Raw genomic sequence first — 18,265 nt, 5'->3', positions numbered from 1 at the left:
CTTAGGGATATGTATGGTATACTTGTTGGAGTTCAGAGGAGCATCCTGGTTCCTGTTTGTAGCTTGCTCAGAGCTCATGGTGAGTTTTTATTTCTCTCTAAGAGCAAATTGTTAGGAATAGTAATAACTCAGTAGCATTGAACAATGGTCAAGGTTTAATTGAAGTTGTATGCCAGGCAGTTTGAATTGAATCCCCTGATCTACACTGATTGGGTCTTGAAGCTTACTTAAATCTTTTTGTGTCTTCATTTGCAAAATGAGAAAAATATTATACTTAATACCTGGTTTGTCGAGTTGTTATGAGGACTAAATGAGAAATGCCCCATAAACGGTAGCTATTATTGGTAAAACATGATGTTAGCCAAACCTTTCTAGTCTTGTTTGGGAATTGTTTCCTGTTGTTAAATGAGTGAATATCTGTCGCTGCTCACGCTAGATCAGACTGTGTTAGTTACCCTTTGGAAAGGCCTTTTCTTATAGTTGCTCTGAGAACGTTCATCTTTTCTTTGAAATATTCAGATCCCTCCTCCTCCAATATTTGAATTTTTGACTCCTCCTCGCATAACTGTTAGCTTCTCAAACATATCTGTCAAATTTGGTGAAAGTACATCTGGGATGTTCTCGGTGATGCCTTGGTAGACAGAAACTTGATTTTGTTTATGTTAACAGTGGTTTTCTATATCTGTTTCAGGTAATATGGTAATTCTCTTATAAAATTAAATGTTTTATAATTTCATTATCTCAGTCACGCCAACAGTTCTTTGAGAGACATTGTTTTTTCCATTTCACAGATTAGAAAATGGGAGATTTAGAGAAATTTTTACTTGGACTACTAATAGATAATATTTAGTTACATTCAGAGAAAAACAAAAATATCTTTAGGGCAAAATAAGCAATGAAATAATAAGGTGAAAATAATAAGGTGAAATAATAAGGTGAAAAATGAAGGAGTAGTGAAGAGAGAGACCACTGGTAACATGCAGAGGAGGAGATTATAACATTGACCTATGCCTATCTATTTTTTGATTTATGTGATTATCTCAGTGTAAGTGTTTTACACAGTGTAAATTTCTAGGGAATAATACAAAATCAAGCTTTTAATAATTGATAGATAACTTTTCAGAAATGCTGCACAAATTTGTATTTCTACTCATGGGTGCTGATTTTTCAGTAGCCTTGAAAACAGATGTAGAAATCTTTCATTGTCATTTTATAGTCAAAAGCCCCTCACTGTTAACATTTGATTACAGGTCCTGTTGAGCTTCTCCTTTATGCTTTTTGACCTTGGATTTTTTTTGTGTGTGTCCTTTGCTTATTTTGGACTCCCCTGCTGGCTCAGACAGTAGAGTCTGCCTTCAATGTAGTAGACCGGGTTCAATCCCTGGGTTGGGAAGATCTCCTGGAGAAGGAAATGGCAACCAACTCCAGTATTCTTACATGGAAAATCCCATGGATGGAAGAGCCTGGTAGGCTACAGTCCATGGGGTTGCAAAGAGTTGGACACGACTGAGCGACTTCAGTTTCACTTTTCATTTTCAACTTGCTCATTTTTCTGTTGGGCTATCCTTCTTAAATTTGTTGTAAACTCTTTGTTTATGAGATACTTAAGCATTTATGCTCTTAGTTCTGAAATGTCATACTTAATGTTATTAAGTACATTAACAAAGAATGAAACATTAAGCTCATTTTTGTTAAAATAACATGGTAATTCCCTGTCTGATGAATATTGAAAGGATTGTCATTTATGGAATGTGAATCCACTAACATTTTTATTGCTAAAGACCTATAGTATTCAGCTTCCCTTAGCAAACAGTTATGTTTTCTCTCTTATCTGCATATGAATCCTCAGACTTACATGTGCCATTCATCCTATTGTTTAACCCCAGTCTATTCTTAATGACTCAACTTTGAGTTAACTTTCTTTCCCTCATAAATCAAGAGTCATCCAGGATAAACTTCCAGAATTGTGTTTATTAGATAGAAGTGTGCCTTGGATAAAGCAGAGTAAATTGGTTGTAACAAGCTAGGAGTTCAGCCACGTATTTTCTGAACTTTAATTGATGCTTCTGTACAGTGACAGCTTGCTTTTGTTAAGAGTTTTCAAAATTGATGATTTCAAGGGAATTTTGTTCTATTGATTAAAAAAAAAAATCTATGAGTTTTTGTTCTGGAGGCTTTTTTAAGATGTGTCTGGTTGGTTGGTGTTTATCTCACTACTGTATTCAAACACGTGAGCTGAAGCAGCATGGCTTTTGTGTGCAGTATTTAATGCTGCTGTTGCTGCTCAGGTGCTAAGTTGTGTCCAACTCTTTGAGACACCATGGACTGCAGGCTTCCCTGTCCTTCACCATCTCCCGGAGTTTGCTCAAACTCATGTCCAGTGCTTTTGTTGATAATCATTATTTAGCTTTAGCTTTTGGGATTTTGAGTTGATTCTTACCTAATAATGACAATTTAGTAAAACCATGCTGCATTTGCCACTGCATTTGGAAACTAGTGGATCATTCTGAGATATTCTGGTTGGCTTCTTGACACTTTACTTTGGGCATTGTATTTACGAAGCATTGTAGCTGATGCTAAGAGTTTGTCACTACTGATGGTTCATCCTTGTTTTCTTAGGAAGTAGGGGTCAGGAATAAATGAGTACAGGTCAGTTTAGAATTCTCAACATGCTCATTCTCACAAACATGCCTAATTTTAAAGCTGAATTTAACCAAAACTCTGTAAGTTTTCCCAACTCTACTTAATTCTCAAGATTTGTTTTCCTTGCGTTTTGAAAGTGGGGAGGGTAGAGTGGCTTAATAAAGTCTCTGCAGCTATTATTTCTCATTCATCCCATCCATGCCAATTAGATTCAAAGAAAGATTAATTTAGGAATTTGGTCATTTTAGGAGTAGCTAGAATAATGTTAATATTGTAATGTTAACATTATGTTATAATGTTAAATAATATTATAGAATGTAGAATAAGTTTTTTTGGATTGAGGCAGAATACCATAGTTGAGTACAAGCTCTGCAGCTCGACCTTAGGACCTTATGTTAGTTTTGAGGTTATAGGCAAATTATTTTAGCCTCTTCTAAGCCCTCCTTCTCATCTCTAAAATTGGTATTATAATAGTGCCTATCTCACAGAATTTTGAATATTACATAATATTAATGCTGTGAAGTGCTTACCATAGTGCATTGTGCTTGTCAGATGGTAGTTGTTTTAGTCTTATGCTGCTTACAGTCTTGCAGTTTAGAAACATCTGTTTATCTGTTTCTCAGTGTTGGATTACTTTTGATTAGCCACTACTTAAAGTTCAGTCATGGTAAAGGGCCTTGCTTAAGATGTTGTGCTTCATTTCAAGATTGAATATAAGTAAGGGGACACATAAATCAAATGGGAACCTTTTGCTGATAAGCAGATAGGCAGTTTAGCGTGATGATTGCTTTTGATAAGAGACTAAAGTTCATATAAAAATTTTTATGGTCATTACAGGTGATAGTTTATTGTAGAAACAACTTATGATTTAAAACAATATTACTCACACTTAAAAATTTTAACAACATTGGCATGGTATTTTATTTCTCTACATCTTGTTTTCTGGTTCTATTCTAAAGCAAAAGAATAAAAGAAGTTGTAGTTTGGTGTTCCAGATCTTTAGAAATTGAATGTGGTCTTAACAACTGATCTCATTTTTGGTGGCATAAAACTACATTGTAACATTGAATTTTAAAAACAGAAGTAATGACTGCTTTTAGGCTTTCTTAAATTTAGGTAAAAAATAATATTTCAGACTTCTTCTCCCAAGATCTTACTCAGTAGACCTTAAAAAATATGTTTCCGTGGTGTGTCTGTGTAACTCCTGCTGTGCTACATTTTATATGATTTGGATTACTTTTTACCTAGCAGTGTCCTCTGTTTTCATCTTCTCAACCTGTGTATGATTTCTGTATTGACTGCACAAGTTAAAAGGTCTTTTTCATTTACAGATGTTTACCTGCCCATGAGTCTTTAATAATGACTGACTGTTTTTCCATAGACCCACTTTCTATAGACCTAGTCACCATCCCCTCCTATAACTGGCTTTATTTAAACAATGAAAATGGAAGGGACCTAATATATTTCTGTGAAAAGCCTACAGTTACTGATAATGAATGGCAAGACAAAATGCAACATGATCTTTGAGGTTGACTTGGTTTTGCTTTTGATTTTTAAATCTTTTACTCATGGAGAAAATTGATTTGAGTCCAATTTATAATCATTTATAGTTTTAGCTTTACTGTTCTAAATTAATTAGGGGTAGAAGCCTTTAAAGTCCAGGTGTGTTAACACACCTGATTAATAAGTAGAAGTAGTTCCCTTTGTCTATATGGAAATTAGCTAATTTTGAATATTCAAATGGTTTTAATCAGTTAGTCTATTTTTTCCCAGTGGGTTTAGATTAACTACTGATGGTTAATGTAAATATAATCATATATTTAGTTCTCATAATAACAAATATGCTAAGCCACCAGGATATTTAATTAATTGAGGGAAGACCTTTGTAGTTAGGTTTTTTTTTTTTCCCTTCAGTAACTTTATTCTTTATAAAGCATGTAAGTAAATAAAACTGTTCAACTTCTACAGAATTACCACGTTTAAGAAGAAGGTCTATTGCTGTCACCATTCTAGACTATGGGAATTCGTTCCATTCCTTCATCTTCCAATTGTAGTGGCAGAGTGGAAACTGAACTGAAATTAAGTTGGTTTGTGACATGACTGCAAGGGATAGACACATAAAGATATAAACACAGACACTTCCAAACATGGAATGCTGGGCCACCAGAAAAGTGTCAGAGCAGAGTCCACTGAGTCCTGCACTCAGGCACATCTTTTCCTGACGACATGTGCCAAGGCCCTGGCTGGGGATCCACGGTCTCCGCTTCAGAAATTTGTTATTTTGTACAGAGGCCTAAACCTGAGTTATCAAAATAGCGAACTGGAGGAGGTACTGGCGAAGATTTTGCATGTGTTAGTTGCTTAGTCATGTTCGACTCTTTGTGACCCCAAGGACTGTAGCCTACCAGGCTCCTCTGTCCATGGGATTCTCCAGGCAAGAATACTGGAGTGTGTTGCCATTTCTTTCTCCAGGCAGACATTGATCAGTTATCAAAAAACCAATATTTCGGTGACTCCTTTGGTACAGGATCTTGGACATTCAGTTCCTTGCATTGAGAAGATATACGGTGTCTCTTTTTAGAGAGTGTCCCAGTCACTTTAGGAGACTTTGGAGAATTCTCACAAGTTACTTATGAACCTCTCTCTTAACTGCTCTCCTACCATGTCTTGACCTCACTTAACAGTTCATTCTTTTGCTTTACTAGCTGTTCATTTTGCTGCTTTAACTTAGAAACTTCCTTTGCTAGCTGTGTGTATTCACTTTTCAGAATAAGAGCTTTAGTGCTTTGTACAATGCCACTGCCACCTCCGCAGGTTAAGGGTTTATTTGAAGGCTGAGTATCAGTATGTTCTGATACCATTGAGGTATCTTGGGCCTGTTAATGTCTTCTGAGATTTTCTCTCCATAGCATTATAAGTTCTTTTTGATACTCTGCAGTGGCTTTTGTTGAAGTAATTTCCTTTTCAAACTCCTTGACATTTTTCATCTTCTCCAGGTCTATTTTCACCAGTTTCGTTTTGAGATCTTCAATTTCTTCTTTATAAGGCTTAGCTCTTAAAGCAGCTTTGTCCTGAAGTACTTGGATCTTTTATTTGTTTTTTTCAAGGCATTCATTTGATTCATTAACTTGCCGTTGAAGTTTTGCTATTATGTCATCAGTCATCTCGAGTTCTTTCTGCATCATCGTAATACTTTCTTTAGCTTCCTGGAGTGATGTTTCAGCTCTTGAATCTTCTCTGTGGCTTGCTGTGTAGCTCTTGATGTGACTTAAGGTTGCCTGTCTTGTGTAGTAGGATTAACAAGGGCACCAGAGGTCAGGGAGAGCTTCAAAGTTTGGTAGCTTTTAAATAGTTTTTCATTTTTCTCTTTCATTGATTTCAGATCATGCTCCCATTCTTTGGCTACGGTAGCATTTCTTTCTTTAATGTTAATTCATTCATTATAGCAATTATTTTGTTATTCACTTGGCAAATACTATCATTTTCTTTCTGGATGACATTTTTAAACTTTTCTATATCAAAATGAGCATTTCAACCACTCTTCCAAAAACTGAGTCATTTCTTTTCTGTTGCTTAGTACTTGCTGAAATTCAGTCTTTATGCTATGGAAATCACTTTCTGAGAAATCCTTGAGAATTTCTTTGATATGTAGATCCACACTCTGGCTCAATTTGAGGTCCCTTGATTCTCCAGGTGATAACGCCATAATCTTGTTGAAGGTGCTATATTTCCATTAGCAGTTTATTTTGCTTTTCCACTTCATCAGTAAAAGCCATTTCAAATTTATTGATGGATTCATGATTCATGTTTTTCTTCCTTTGTCCTTGCAACATAGCACATACTGAAGCTTCATCACGACTCTATGAAATTCCGTGGAACACCTCTGGTTTGCAGTAAGAAGTTTCTGAATTTGTTGGGTTTGTGGATATGGAAGTGAGAAGTTTGCTTTTACTCTAATTGAAAGCTCTTTTTGGGTTTCAGTTTCATTCTTTAAGTCAAAAGACAATCTATTTAAACATTCATAGTGATTATCCATCTCTGAGTATCTCTTCAGAAGCTCTTTTATCCTAAAGCACTTTTCTCTCAGGCTTCTTATAAGGTGTTGGTTTCCATCACATAGTAACTTTTTTTCATATTTTACCTCTTCGGGTTCTGTTGATCCTTTTTCTGTAATTCATCTTTTGATTTATTTAAATCCTTTTGAATATTTGAAATCTGAGATATTTTTCTGAAACTCTATGTGAATTTATCAATAGTTTCTTGGTGTTCTTTCAAATGCATACGAAAAATTCTTAGTTTTTCGTGTTTCCAGTTCTCTAACTGTGGTTCCTTGCAGGTCTGCCTTGAGTAGGTCTTTCTCCAGTTTGAGAGTCTCTTCCACTCTCCTTCAGTTCAGTTCAGTCGCTCAGTCGTGACCGACTCTTTGCGACCCCATGAACTGCAGCATGCCAGGACTCCCTGTCCATCACCAAATCCCGGAGTTCACTCAAACTCAGGTCTGTCGAGTCCGTGATGCCATCTAGCCGTCTCATCCTCTGTTGTCCCCTTCTCCTCCTGCCCCTAATCCCTCCCAGCCTCAGAGTCTTTTCCAATGAGTCAACTCTTCGCATGAGGTGCCCAAAGTACTAGAGTTTCAGCTTTAGCATCATTCCTTCCAAAGAACACCCAGGACTGATCTCCTTTAGAATGGACTGGTTGGATCTCCTTGCAGTCCAAGGGACTCTCATGAGTCTTCTTCAACACCACAGTTCAAAAGCATCAGTTCTTTGGTGCTCAGCTTTCTTCACAGTCGAACTCTCACATCCACACATGACCACTGGAAAAACCATAGCCTTGACTAGACAGACCTTTGTTGTCAAAGCAATGTCTCTGCTTTTGAATATGCTATCTAGGTTGGTCATAAGTTTCCTTCCAAGTGGCTTTTAATTTCATGGCTGCATCACCATCTGTAGTGATTTTGGAGCCCCCAAAAATAAAGTCTGACACTGTTTCCCCATCTACTTCCCATGAAGTGTTGTGACCAGATACCATGATCTTCGTTTTCTGAATGTTGAGCTTTAACCCAACTTTTTCGCTCTCCTCTTTCACTTTCATCAAGAGGCTTTTTAGCTCCTCTTCACTCTCTGCCATAAGGGTGGTGTCATCTGCATATCTGAGGTTATTGATATTTCCCCAGCAATCTTGATTTCCAGCTTGTGTTTCTTCCAGCCCAGCATTTCTCATGATGTATTCTACATAGAAGTTAAATAAGCTGGGTGACAATATACAGCCTTGACGTACTGCTGTTCCTATTTGGAACCAGTCTGTTGTTCCGTGTCCAGTTCTAACTGTTGCTTCCTGACCTGCATATAGAGGTCATCTCTTTCTTTCATTACAGATTTCATTTCTTCAAGGTTTTTGTGAAGCTTCGGAGCCAAATGTAAGCTCTCCATTTCTATTGTATTCATGGTTAAGCTCTGGGCCGTGACTTCTTTCTTCAGTTGCTCAGTGTCACACAGGTTTTCCTGTGTTTCACTAATTTCTTCTTTTAACTTAAAAATTCACTGTTTGTTTGCTTTCAGTTCTTGGACATTCTCTTGCATTTCAGTTTTCTAAATCCACTTGCATATTTGATATTTCTTCTGTCTTCTCAGTGACAATCCCTCTGAGTTTATCAATAATTTCCTGGTGCTCCTACAGATGCACCTGAGCTATTCTTAGTTCCTCTTGTTTTTCCAGGTTTTTAGCTTTTATTTCTCTGAGGCTTTCCCTGAGTTGATCTCACTCCATTTTGAGGGTTCCCTCCATTGTTCTTAGGTCATCTCTTTCCTTAGTAACAGATTTTATTTCTCCAACATTTTCATGAAGTTTCTGAGTCAGCCTTAGCTTCTCTGTTTTTGTGCTTTCCAGGACTGAATTCTGGGTCTCGAATTGCTTATTCAGTTGCTCTGTTTGATACATATTGTCCCTGAGATCATTTTTTACCTTAAGAAGTTGATGTTCTTTCTCCTGAAGTTCTTGAATCTGTGCTTTTAAGGCAGTATTTGTGTTTTCTAAATTCATTTGGTTATTTGATATATCATCTATCTTCTCTGAAACAATTCCTCTGAGTTTATCAGTAGTTTCTTGGTGCTCTTTCAGATTCATTTGGGCAGTTCTTAGTTCCTCTCATCTTTCCAAGTCTCTACTTGTTGTTTCTCTTAGGTTTTCCTTGAGCTGGTCTATCTCTACTTTGAGAGTCTCCTCCGTATTCCTAAGGTCATCTCTTTCTTTTGTAACATATCTTATTTCTGTAAGACTTTCATGGAGTCTCTGAGTTAACTTTATGTCTTCCCATTCTGTATTTTGTAGAGTTGACTTTTGGGCCTCAAGTTGCTTCTTCAAGTTTTCCATTACACATATTTTTTCCCGAGTCTCACTGACATCTTTCATCTCAAGACATTGATGTTGTTCTTCCTGAAATTCTTAAATCTTTGCCTGTAAGTCAGCATCTGAATTCCCTTAGACTCTTTGGATATTTGTTCCTTGATCTGTCTTCTCTGAACTATTCCTTGCATTAATGGTTTCTTGGTACTCCTTCAGAAGCATGTAAGTAGCTTTCTGCTTTGATTTTCAGTTCTTCAGCTACAGTTTCTTTAGTGTTTTCTTTGAGTTGGTGTCTTTCCTTTTGAAGGGCCTCCTGTACCCTTTCCAGTTCATCTCTTTCCTTAATTACGGTTTTTACTTCTTGACTTGCCTGAAGTTTTTCAGTCAGCTTGAGTCTCTCGATTTCTATTCTTTGTAGTGATGAATCTTTGGCTTTGAGCTGTTCCTTTAACTGTTGCAGTTCACTCCTTTTTTCCAGAATCTCACTGATTTTGTTGATGGTAATAAACTGTTTCTCATAAAGCTCTTGCATCTTTTTCTGTAATTCATCATTTGCTGTTTTTAGTTCCTGTTGAATGCGTGATAGTTTAGTTTTTCTTTCTGATAGATCCACTCTCAGTTTACCAGGAATTTCCTCTTGTTCTTTCAGGTGACAGTGAGCAACTCGTTCCTCTTTGGTTTCTAGTTTTTAGCTGCAGTTTCGCTTGGAGTTGGTTCTTTTCAGATTGAAGAAACTCTTGTAGCCTCTGCAGGTCAGCTCTCTGCTTAGCCACAGTTTTCACTTCATCGTGACTTTCTTCAAGTCTTTCAGACAATTCGAACTTTGCCATTTCTAGCTGTAGTAGTGCTGAGTCTTTGACTTTGAATTGCTCCTTTAATTGCTCCATCTCATTAATTATTTTCTTAGTCTCACTGTCTTTTTCTTTCATATTAAAGGACTGTTCTTGTTTGTCTTGAGATGCTTGGATCTTTTCCTTTAGCTTTTCTTGAACTTCTGCTAGTTTTTCACAGGTCCTAGAAAGCTCTTCTTTCTTAATGGTATGGTTCTTTTCTTGTGCAGCAATATCCTGTTGTTTTTTAAGTTCATTTCCAAGAATTATTAATTTTTCCTGGCTTTCAGTGGTCATTTCAACGTTTTCTCTTAGGTCAAGTCTTCAGTTTTTCCTTTTCTGCTGTAATACTCTCTAACATTTGTTGCAGTTCATCTTTCTCTGTTGCTCAGTTGGCTCATTATCCTCAGCATCTACAATTAGAGCTTGGGTTTTTTTGGTTTCCAGATTTTGGCTTTTATCTGTGCCAACCATCTTTTACTGAAATTCATTCCTAGTTTCTCCTAAGTTTTCCTCTGTATGCAAATTCTTGCAAGTTTCCTCAGAAATTTTCATTTTTAGAATGTTAATTGTTATTGTTTTGAAGACTCAGGAGCATTTCGTAGTTGTTCCTGGGTGTCTGTATTCATGTTTATACTATCCTGAATATCATTTTTGAGTTGGTCCCTCTCGATTTGTAGGCTCTCTTGGAGTTATTTTTGATCATCTTTTTCTTGGGTTAAGGTTTTTACTTCTACTAAGGTTTGTTGAAGTTTCTCAGTGTTTCTCCTTTTCTACAGTGTGCAGCCTAGAATCTCTACTTTCTAATTGTTCCTTCAGGTCTTCCAGTTCTTTTAATCTTTCTTGATTCTCAGTTTTTTGCTGAAGTTCTTGGGTTTTGTGAGAGAGCTCTGTCTTTAAAGCCTCCAAATCTAAACCAAGTTTCTTGAGCTTCTTTAGAGAGATTTCCTATTTCTTGATTCAGTTTTGCATTCTCTTCAAGGTCCTTCTTATTATACTTTTGCTCAGATTCAGTATGATGATTTTTAACATCTTGGAATTCCTGAACAGTGCTTTCGCAACTCAACTGGGAAGTTAGTAGGTCATTTTTAGTGTTCCCAATTCCTTCAAGTAAACCTTGAATTCTGCTTTTCTTATCAACTACTTCAGAAGACAATTTGTCTTTTTCTTATGTTACTTTATAGAGCTCTTCAGATTTATCATGTATCTCTTTCCTTAGCATTTCTATTTCTGAAGGTCAGGATTTCATTTCTGACAGCAAATTAACTTCATTACGCAAAGCTTTATTTTCTCGACTACTTTATTCAGTTCTTTCTGCAGATGGGTTATTTTTCTTGCCAATTCCATATTAGCAGATCTTTTGAACTTTGCTATCTGTAAGGGAGGTGAGTTTTGTTATTTCACTGAAACCATCTATAAGGGAGGTAAGTTTTGTTATTTCACTAAGAGAAGATTGTAATTCTTTCTCCAGATCAACTGCATTTTCTTTTTCACCTCCAGCTGACTTTGACATAACTGCATATGATTTTCCATCTGCTTGTATGTACTTGAAAATTCTTTTATTTTCTCTTTCAGCTTTAGATTTTCACTTCTAAGGAAGGCTGATTCTCTTTTGGCATCAAGAGCTACAGTTGTGACATGAAGCAGAGTCTGTTTCATTTGTTTTAGATCTTCAGTGTTTTCCAATGAGTATGACAAGTCCATTTTCATACTTTCTGACTTCTGAGAGTCTTTGTATTCCTGTAGCATCTTAATCTGGTCTTCCTTTTCTCTAAGCAGCTCTACTTTTGAACTTAGTTCGTTTTCTTGAGCTTTCTCTGCTTTTCTTTCTAGAGCTTCAAATTCATCCAAATCATTCTTTTCTCTTAATTTCAATTTCATTTCTTCATTTTCTCTTAATTGTTCATAGTCTAATACCAGGTCATCATAGTGAGCACAAAGTTTCTAAGTTTTCTTGACTTAGTAGCTTTGTTGCTGGATTCCATTCTATCTCAGTTAATGTATCGAGTGTTATTGAAAATATCAGACTGAACAGAGAGATTCATCAGTTTCTTCTAAACTTACAGCAGCCTTATGTGTTTTTGTTGTTATGTTCATTGGCATATTAAATTTATTTATGTAGTTTGAGTCCTTCATTTTGTTAATTTTCCCAATGTACTAAGGGACTCTTTGGGTTTTTTTTAGCCTTTAATTCTTGTGATACTAGGGAAGAACAGGTCACCAGCATCCATGTTAGGTTTTGAATTTTCTCAATTTGGGCTTTTTGAAGTAGGTCTTTTTCTTCCAAGAGTTGGGCCAGATGGTCTTTTTCCTTTGCCTGGGCTCAAGTCTCTAAAGAAACCTCCTCTAATTTGCTTTTTAAGATCCATTATTTCTTTTCTATATCTTTTCAGGAGAGCTTCATTGCTTGATACCTTGTTAACATAAGGAGTATTCTTTATGTATTTGGCAGTGCTGGCAAACTGGAGAGTAATAAGGGTTTCATCAGAAGACACCAGAGTAATCATGCAGATAACATGTGTTTTTGCATTTCCTCCCAAGGAATTCTGGAGAATTTGTGTTAGTTTGCTATCTTGATAATTTATGAAACCATCAACTTGTCCATTGCTAAGTTTCTTGATCACTTGTCCCAAAATAAATAAGCTTTGATTTATATTATAGCCTTCCTTGAGTCACAGACCTTCAGCACTTGTTTGAGCAGCCCTTTCAACTGCCTGCAAGATCAACCAAATTCAAATGGGACACTTTGACAGATCCTTCAAAATTAGAAGGTTCACCTTTCTCCTTTCCAAAATCATCCTAAAAATGGTATGAGAACAGACTACTTCTTTGATTCAGTTTTGTAATTCCATAATGCCTGTTCTTTTCTCCTTTTGTGATCCACTTCAAAGCCATTTCTAATGTATAAACAACTTCTATGAGGTCTGCCACATACACATTGCTATTGAAGTCTTCCCAAATTATTAAAGGCTTCATTTTTTGAGTGTCACAAAGCAAGTCTGTAATGGTTTCATTGTATATCTCCATGTAAGACACACGTAAGAGAGATTCCCTACAGGAAATTTCTTAATTTTCTGGAAAATGTCATGAATTGCCCTGAGTGTTACTCCCAAATACTCTTGTGAACCCATCGTAATATATGTTTTTCCTGAAGCAGTCTGCCCATAGGCAAATGTAGTACCATTTTAGCCTTGGATGGCAGAATGTATGATTAACAGCACAATTTTCTTCATACACATTTTTAGTAGTTTCATTACTATGAAAGACACAATCAGAATTAAAGGATTTATTCCCATCAACTTGATAAATTATATTATTGTCAGTTTTCCAGTAAACTTGAGTATCTTTTCCAAGCGCTTCTTCTCTGCTGTTGAGCAGTCGAACCTGCATGCAGACAGCTATGGCTCCTTCCTTAGCCATCCTGCCTGGTTGGATCCCAGGGAATAGAGAAGAGGTTTTAAAAGCGAAATGACAGTTGGTTTTCAAGTAAATACACAGTAAGTTCTAGACCAGAGGTTTCTGTTAGTGGACCTCAGACTCAGGAGTGGCACGAGGTAGGTTGCTGAGTTGTTACTGCATGCAGAAGTCAGTGAGCTAATGGCTCCTTAAATACTGTCTGAAGGGGGGTGATGTTTCATACACGTGTACTACTGTTTTCCAAGTGCGCAAACACGTTCTGAGTAATAAAATGTAAATTGTTGAAAAGGGTCATTCATCGTAACTTTAGGTTAAATCATCCTTCACTGTTTCCGAGTATAAATAGTGAAAGCACAGTTATTCTGTTTTGGGATTCTTAAAATTCAGGGCATTGGAAACTTTGTCCTAGGATAGCATTGATTTCTCTTGTTTATCATTATTTAATTTGTTTCTCTAGCAATTAGATGGTGATATATAATATAGATTATGATATATAATAACAATACCTATAAAGTGTCATAGAGATGATGCTGTTTTGCAGTTTTACCTAAAGAATTGTGCTCTGAAAATTGGTCTGTAAACACATTTTCTATACAAGCAGTGGTATTTATAGATTTTTCTTTTGCTAGACTATAAAATTTTTAGGGGGGCGGTTAAGAGATCTTATTGCATTTCTAGGGAGGGCAAAAATGTTTATGCTGCAGTGTTACGTGAATGAATGCAAAAAAGGTGTGTGCATTTAAGTTTTTTAAATAAAACAGTTCTAAAAATTAGCTTTTATTGTTGTTTCTTTTTATGTAGTCTGGAGACTCCTTTTATTAGGAATGAGAGTGGACTTCCCTTAGTCCTAAACCACTGGACCAGGACCAGAAGTTTTGAAGGGCTAGGGCTTTGTGGGTTATCAGTAATGGCCTTGAAGGCTCTGATTATTTAGGGCAAGGTAGGAGTTGGGATGTTAATTAACTACTTGAACTCCTATCTTTTTTGGGGAGGGTGGCCCGAATTTCTTTTTTCCTATGAATTGTTACTTATCCAGATCTTTCCCTGACATTCTCTAGAACTTTATTATTGGAAGGGTGGTCACCACACTAGTAGCAGTACTAGGAGTCCCAGGAGCTTTTTAGAAATGCACAGTCTCACGCTTCACTCCAGGCCTTCTGAGTTAGAATCTTCATTCTAACAAGATCCCCAGAATATTCCTTCCCTGGTGGCTCAGCTGGTAAAGAATATACCTGCAATGCAGGAGTCCTGGGTTCCACCCCTGGGTTGGGAAGATCCCCTGGAGAAGGGAATAGCTACCCAGTCCATTCTGGCCTGGAGCATTCCATGAACCGTATAGTCTAAGAGATCACAAAGAGTAGGACACGACTGAGTGACTTTCACTTTCAGAATGTTCTGTATGTTCATGACAGTTGAGGAGTGCTAGTCTGGAATACATTCTCCAACTTTTTCTTCTTGAAAACTTTTGTTCAAGCCCTAAGTTATTTTTTAAATGCCCAATAAAAAAGGTTAAAACTATTTTCAACTATCTTATTGTGCTGTTCATTCAGATTTTGTGAAGAATGATAAAATCAGTCACTTGTAGTGAATCTTGAGACTTAAAGGTAAAAATTGTATGTATTAGAGAAAGAGACAAGGTGTATGTTCTACAGGATATTTTATCGTAGGAACAAAAAGAGATTGGCTCTTTGCTGTGGACTGAAGTCCGCCATGCTCCTCTGTCCATGGGGATTCTCCAGGCAAGAATACTGGAATGGGTAGCCTTTCCCTTCTCCAAGTGTTGACCTACTAGGAGGTAAAGCAGAAAAGCTGGTTACTTAACAATAGCATATGACATTTCAGAGTGCTTCCCTTTCACAGTAAGTAGCAGACTGGACTGGCAGGAGGCTGTCAAGAGTGGAGATCAACCAGGAAGCATACCTTTTTATTTGACCATCACGTTCTCAAGATTGGTTTCGGAAAGGATTGCTGGAACCTAAGGGAAAGAGAAGGGGAGTTGTGCTTCTGTTTGCTCTGTGGGAGGGGTTTGGATCGTGTAGGACACTTAAGGGGCAAAATAATGTTTCCCATAAAATTGTGTTTGGCCTTTATTTCCTCATCTTCCATTAGTCTTCTCTATTTCCCGTAGCCCCTTAACTTTCGTATAATCCCAATAGTTGCTTTTAAGCTAGCAGCCCTTTCCCCAGCCAGGCCTTCACCTCTGTTTCCATTGCAGTTTCCTTTAGCTCCTGTCCTTTACCTACATCAGTGGTCCTCAGATGTGGACAGTTTTGTGTCCCTGCTCCTGTGGAACATCTGAGATATTTTTGGTCACAACTGGGGCTAGATGTTGGTAAAAGGCCTACAGTGGTCCAGGACAGCCCTCCCCAGCAGAGAATTACCCAAAGTCTGTATTGCTGAGTTTGGGAAACCCTAACCTGGATTATAGCCAGAGTCCATGAATTTGTCTATGCCTTTTTAATTCTTACTCACAAGCTTTCAAGAGTTCCCCCATGGAATGAAGTCCAAACTCCTTGGCAAGTGATACAAAACAATTCATTATTGTTTTAAAAATTGCTTTCAAGCCTCATCTTTTGCTCTCAGGTTGGCCCTCTATTAATGATAGGTTGAAAACTTGTAGTTTTCCCTTAATTAACAACACAGTTCCTATATGCTTCCTCAAGTGCATTTTTCCTGGCCGATAATACATCTTTTCCCCTAGCTCACTCTGTTTTTTTTGTTTTGTTTTCTTTTGTTTTTCCTATTTAGACACACTCCTCCTTCAACACTGCTCAGGCATTCATCCTTTCTGTGAAGGCTTCTTTGTCTCTCTTCTTTTGGTACCTTGATTACATGTGCATTTTTAATATCACAGTGAGTGTTCAGTTTGCACAACTTTGTTACCTAGTAGGTTATGTCCTCTTTTGGAGGGAAAGGTGTGTGTTTTAGTCATCATTGTATTCCAAGTACTTGGAATAGTTCTTGATACAAAGTAGGCTGTCACATGCTTTGTTGAAAATACATTTTCCTTCAAGGGATAAATAATAGTTCAGATACTTTGGAAATAGATGGGACTTTACCATAATTTATGTTATCTGTGATGGGACTTCTATCTGTAATCTTATTGCTTTTGTATTGTGTTTCTTGACTTTGTGCTTTGTATTGCTGCCAACTCTTTCAGGTGTCCTTTGTCTTTTGTTGCTTATAATGGTATTTAAATGGTATCAGTACCCTAAACCTTTTCATTCAGTATCACATGGAAAGTTTACTTTTGGATTAGACTTTGTATGTGAAGTCACTCAGTTGAGACCGACTCTTTGCGACTCCATGGACTGTAGCCCACCAGGCTCCTCCATCCATGGGATTCTCCAGGCGAGAATACTGGAGTGCGTTGCCATTTTCTTCTCCAGGGGATTTTCCTCACCCAGGGATTGAACCCGGGTCTGCCAAATGCATTGGGGGCAGACACTTTAACCTCTGAGCCACCAGGGAAGCCCTTTAATCCCTGGCTATTTATGGAAGAACTTTAATCTGTAATGACACAAGTTTGGTGATCTCTTCTACCTAAGAGAAAAGGCCTTGGGCTAATTAAAAGTTTTGGGTGTGATGGGATGGAGGGAGAGGAATAATGAATTCCTCTTTGGAAAAATAAACATATGAGAGCTGTTGGGGAGGGAGAATCATACATGGGATTCATTTAAACCTTTTTTCTATGTTGCTTAATGAACTACCATAAGAATGAATTTCACTAAAGTAGTAACTGGGTCAAAAACAAGTCTGGATTTATGAAGGATCTAAATAACAAAAGAACATATAAAGCAATAATTCTCTTGCTTTCAAATGTGTGAATGGAATTTCGGTGTCCTTATATAGATCCTGCTTGACAGGTTGTGATTTTGTTTAAATAAATATTCTTTGATGTGTTGAACTTTTTTGATCAGATGATTTTTAACCTAGACAATTTCTAAAATACAAATCTTAAATTAGTGGCTTAATTTAGAAGGCTTAATTAAGGCTGTATTATTTTTGCCGTATATCAAAGCCTTATTTGTTGTGAGCGATGTTATTAGAAATAACTTGCTTTAAGAGTCTTTCATTTGTAATTTGGTTCTGAAGAGTATATTTCTATTCTCATTCACAAAAGTTGCCTGTGATGTCAACACAGAGAGTAATTGAATTGGCTCAAGATTGCACAGAGGTGGAAATATTGTGGCTTCGTGAAACTTTACCCACTGCTGTAATTATTGGGTAGATGGGTAGTCTAGTTGGTTTTCTAAGTTTAATTTTTGAAGAAAATTAATCTTAACTATTTACTTCTGCAGTCTTGAGACAGAACAATGAGTAAAGACAGATTTTATGTTTTAAATTAGATACCTTCCCACGAATATATATCAGTATTCCTTAAAGGAAAAAAATGGCAGTTTCTCTTTAAGATGCAATTTAGTATAGATTTGCTATAATTAAGAGAAGGAAGATGGTGGAAACTGTCATTAACTATATAAAAGCCCTGCCAACCACTATTAAAATTATTTACTACCTTTATTATAATATTATCCAATGACTCTTGCTCTTATTAGATAGTTTATTTAGTATCAATCTGTTCAAATTACTGAGATTTTAAGACCAATGAAATTTGTGTATTTTTTTAAAGTCTGAGATTATTTCTTTTGATTGAGTACAAGTTGAAGAATGCCTTATAATAGATCAATTGATACTCTGCCCTAGTTTTACTTTTAAAAATTAAAAAAAAAAAAGTCCATTCGTTAGAAATTAGCTGCTGCTTTTAAGTGAGTAATTCTCAGTAGGAAATAAGGTAGTGAGATGGGGAGCAGAAAAAGATACAGCATGAAGAATTTTGTTAACTGTATTTTGTGTCCTTGAAGCCATTTCTTCATACTGCATTGAGCATAGGTAAGTGCCAGTGGAAAAAATTTGGAAAGCATTTATTTTGCTGTTAAGTTAACTTCTGTTCATTAAAGTCTTAATAAACTCAGATTATAACGGATTTCACTAAAACATCTGTTGTTTTCTGTAATATTGTTGTTAGGACT

The 18,265-nt window shown here is 36.6% G+C and overlaps 1 protein-coding gene and 1 pseudogene across 13 annotated transcripts in view; one reads left to right on the top strand and one right to left on the bottom strand.

Moving 5' to 3' along the window:
• PAN3 (poly(A) specific ribonuclease subunit PAN3) overlaps positions 1-18,265 on the top strand; it is a 122,862-nt gene that overhangs the window by 25,057 nt on the left and 79,540 nt on the right. The gene's annotated exons all lie outside the window — the stretch shown is intronic.
• LOC114116613 (centromere-associated protein E-like) lies at positions 11,116-13,264 on the bottom strand (annotated as a pseudogene).

Source organism: Ovis aries, chromosome 10 (assembly GCF_016772045.2).
Source record: "Ovis aries strain OAR_USU_Benz2616 breed Rambouillet chromosome 10, ARS-UI_Ramb_v3.0, whole genome shotgun sequence".
Classification (NCBI taxonomy): domain Eukaryota; kingdom Metazoa; phylum Chordata; class Mammalia; order Artiodactyla; family Bovidae; genus Ovis; species Ovis aries.
Note: the sequence above shows the minus strand (reverse complement) of the source record. Positions and strands in the feature narration are given on the sequence as shown.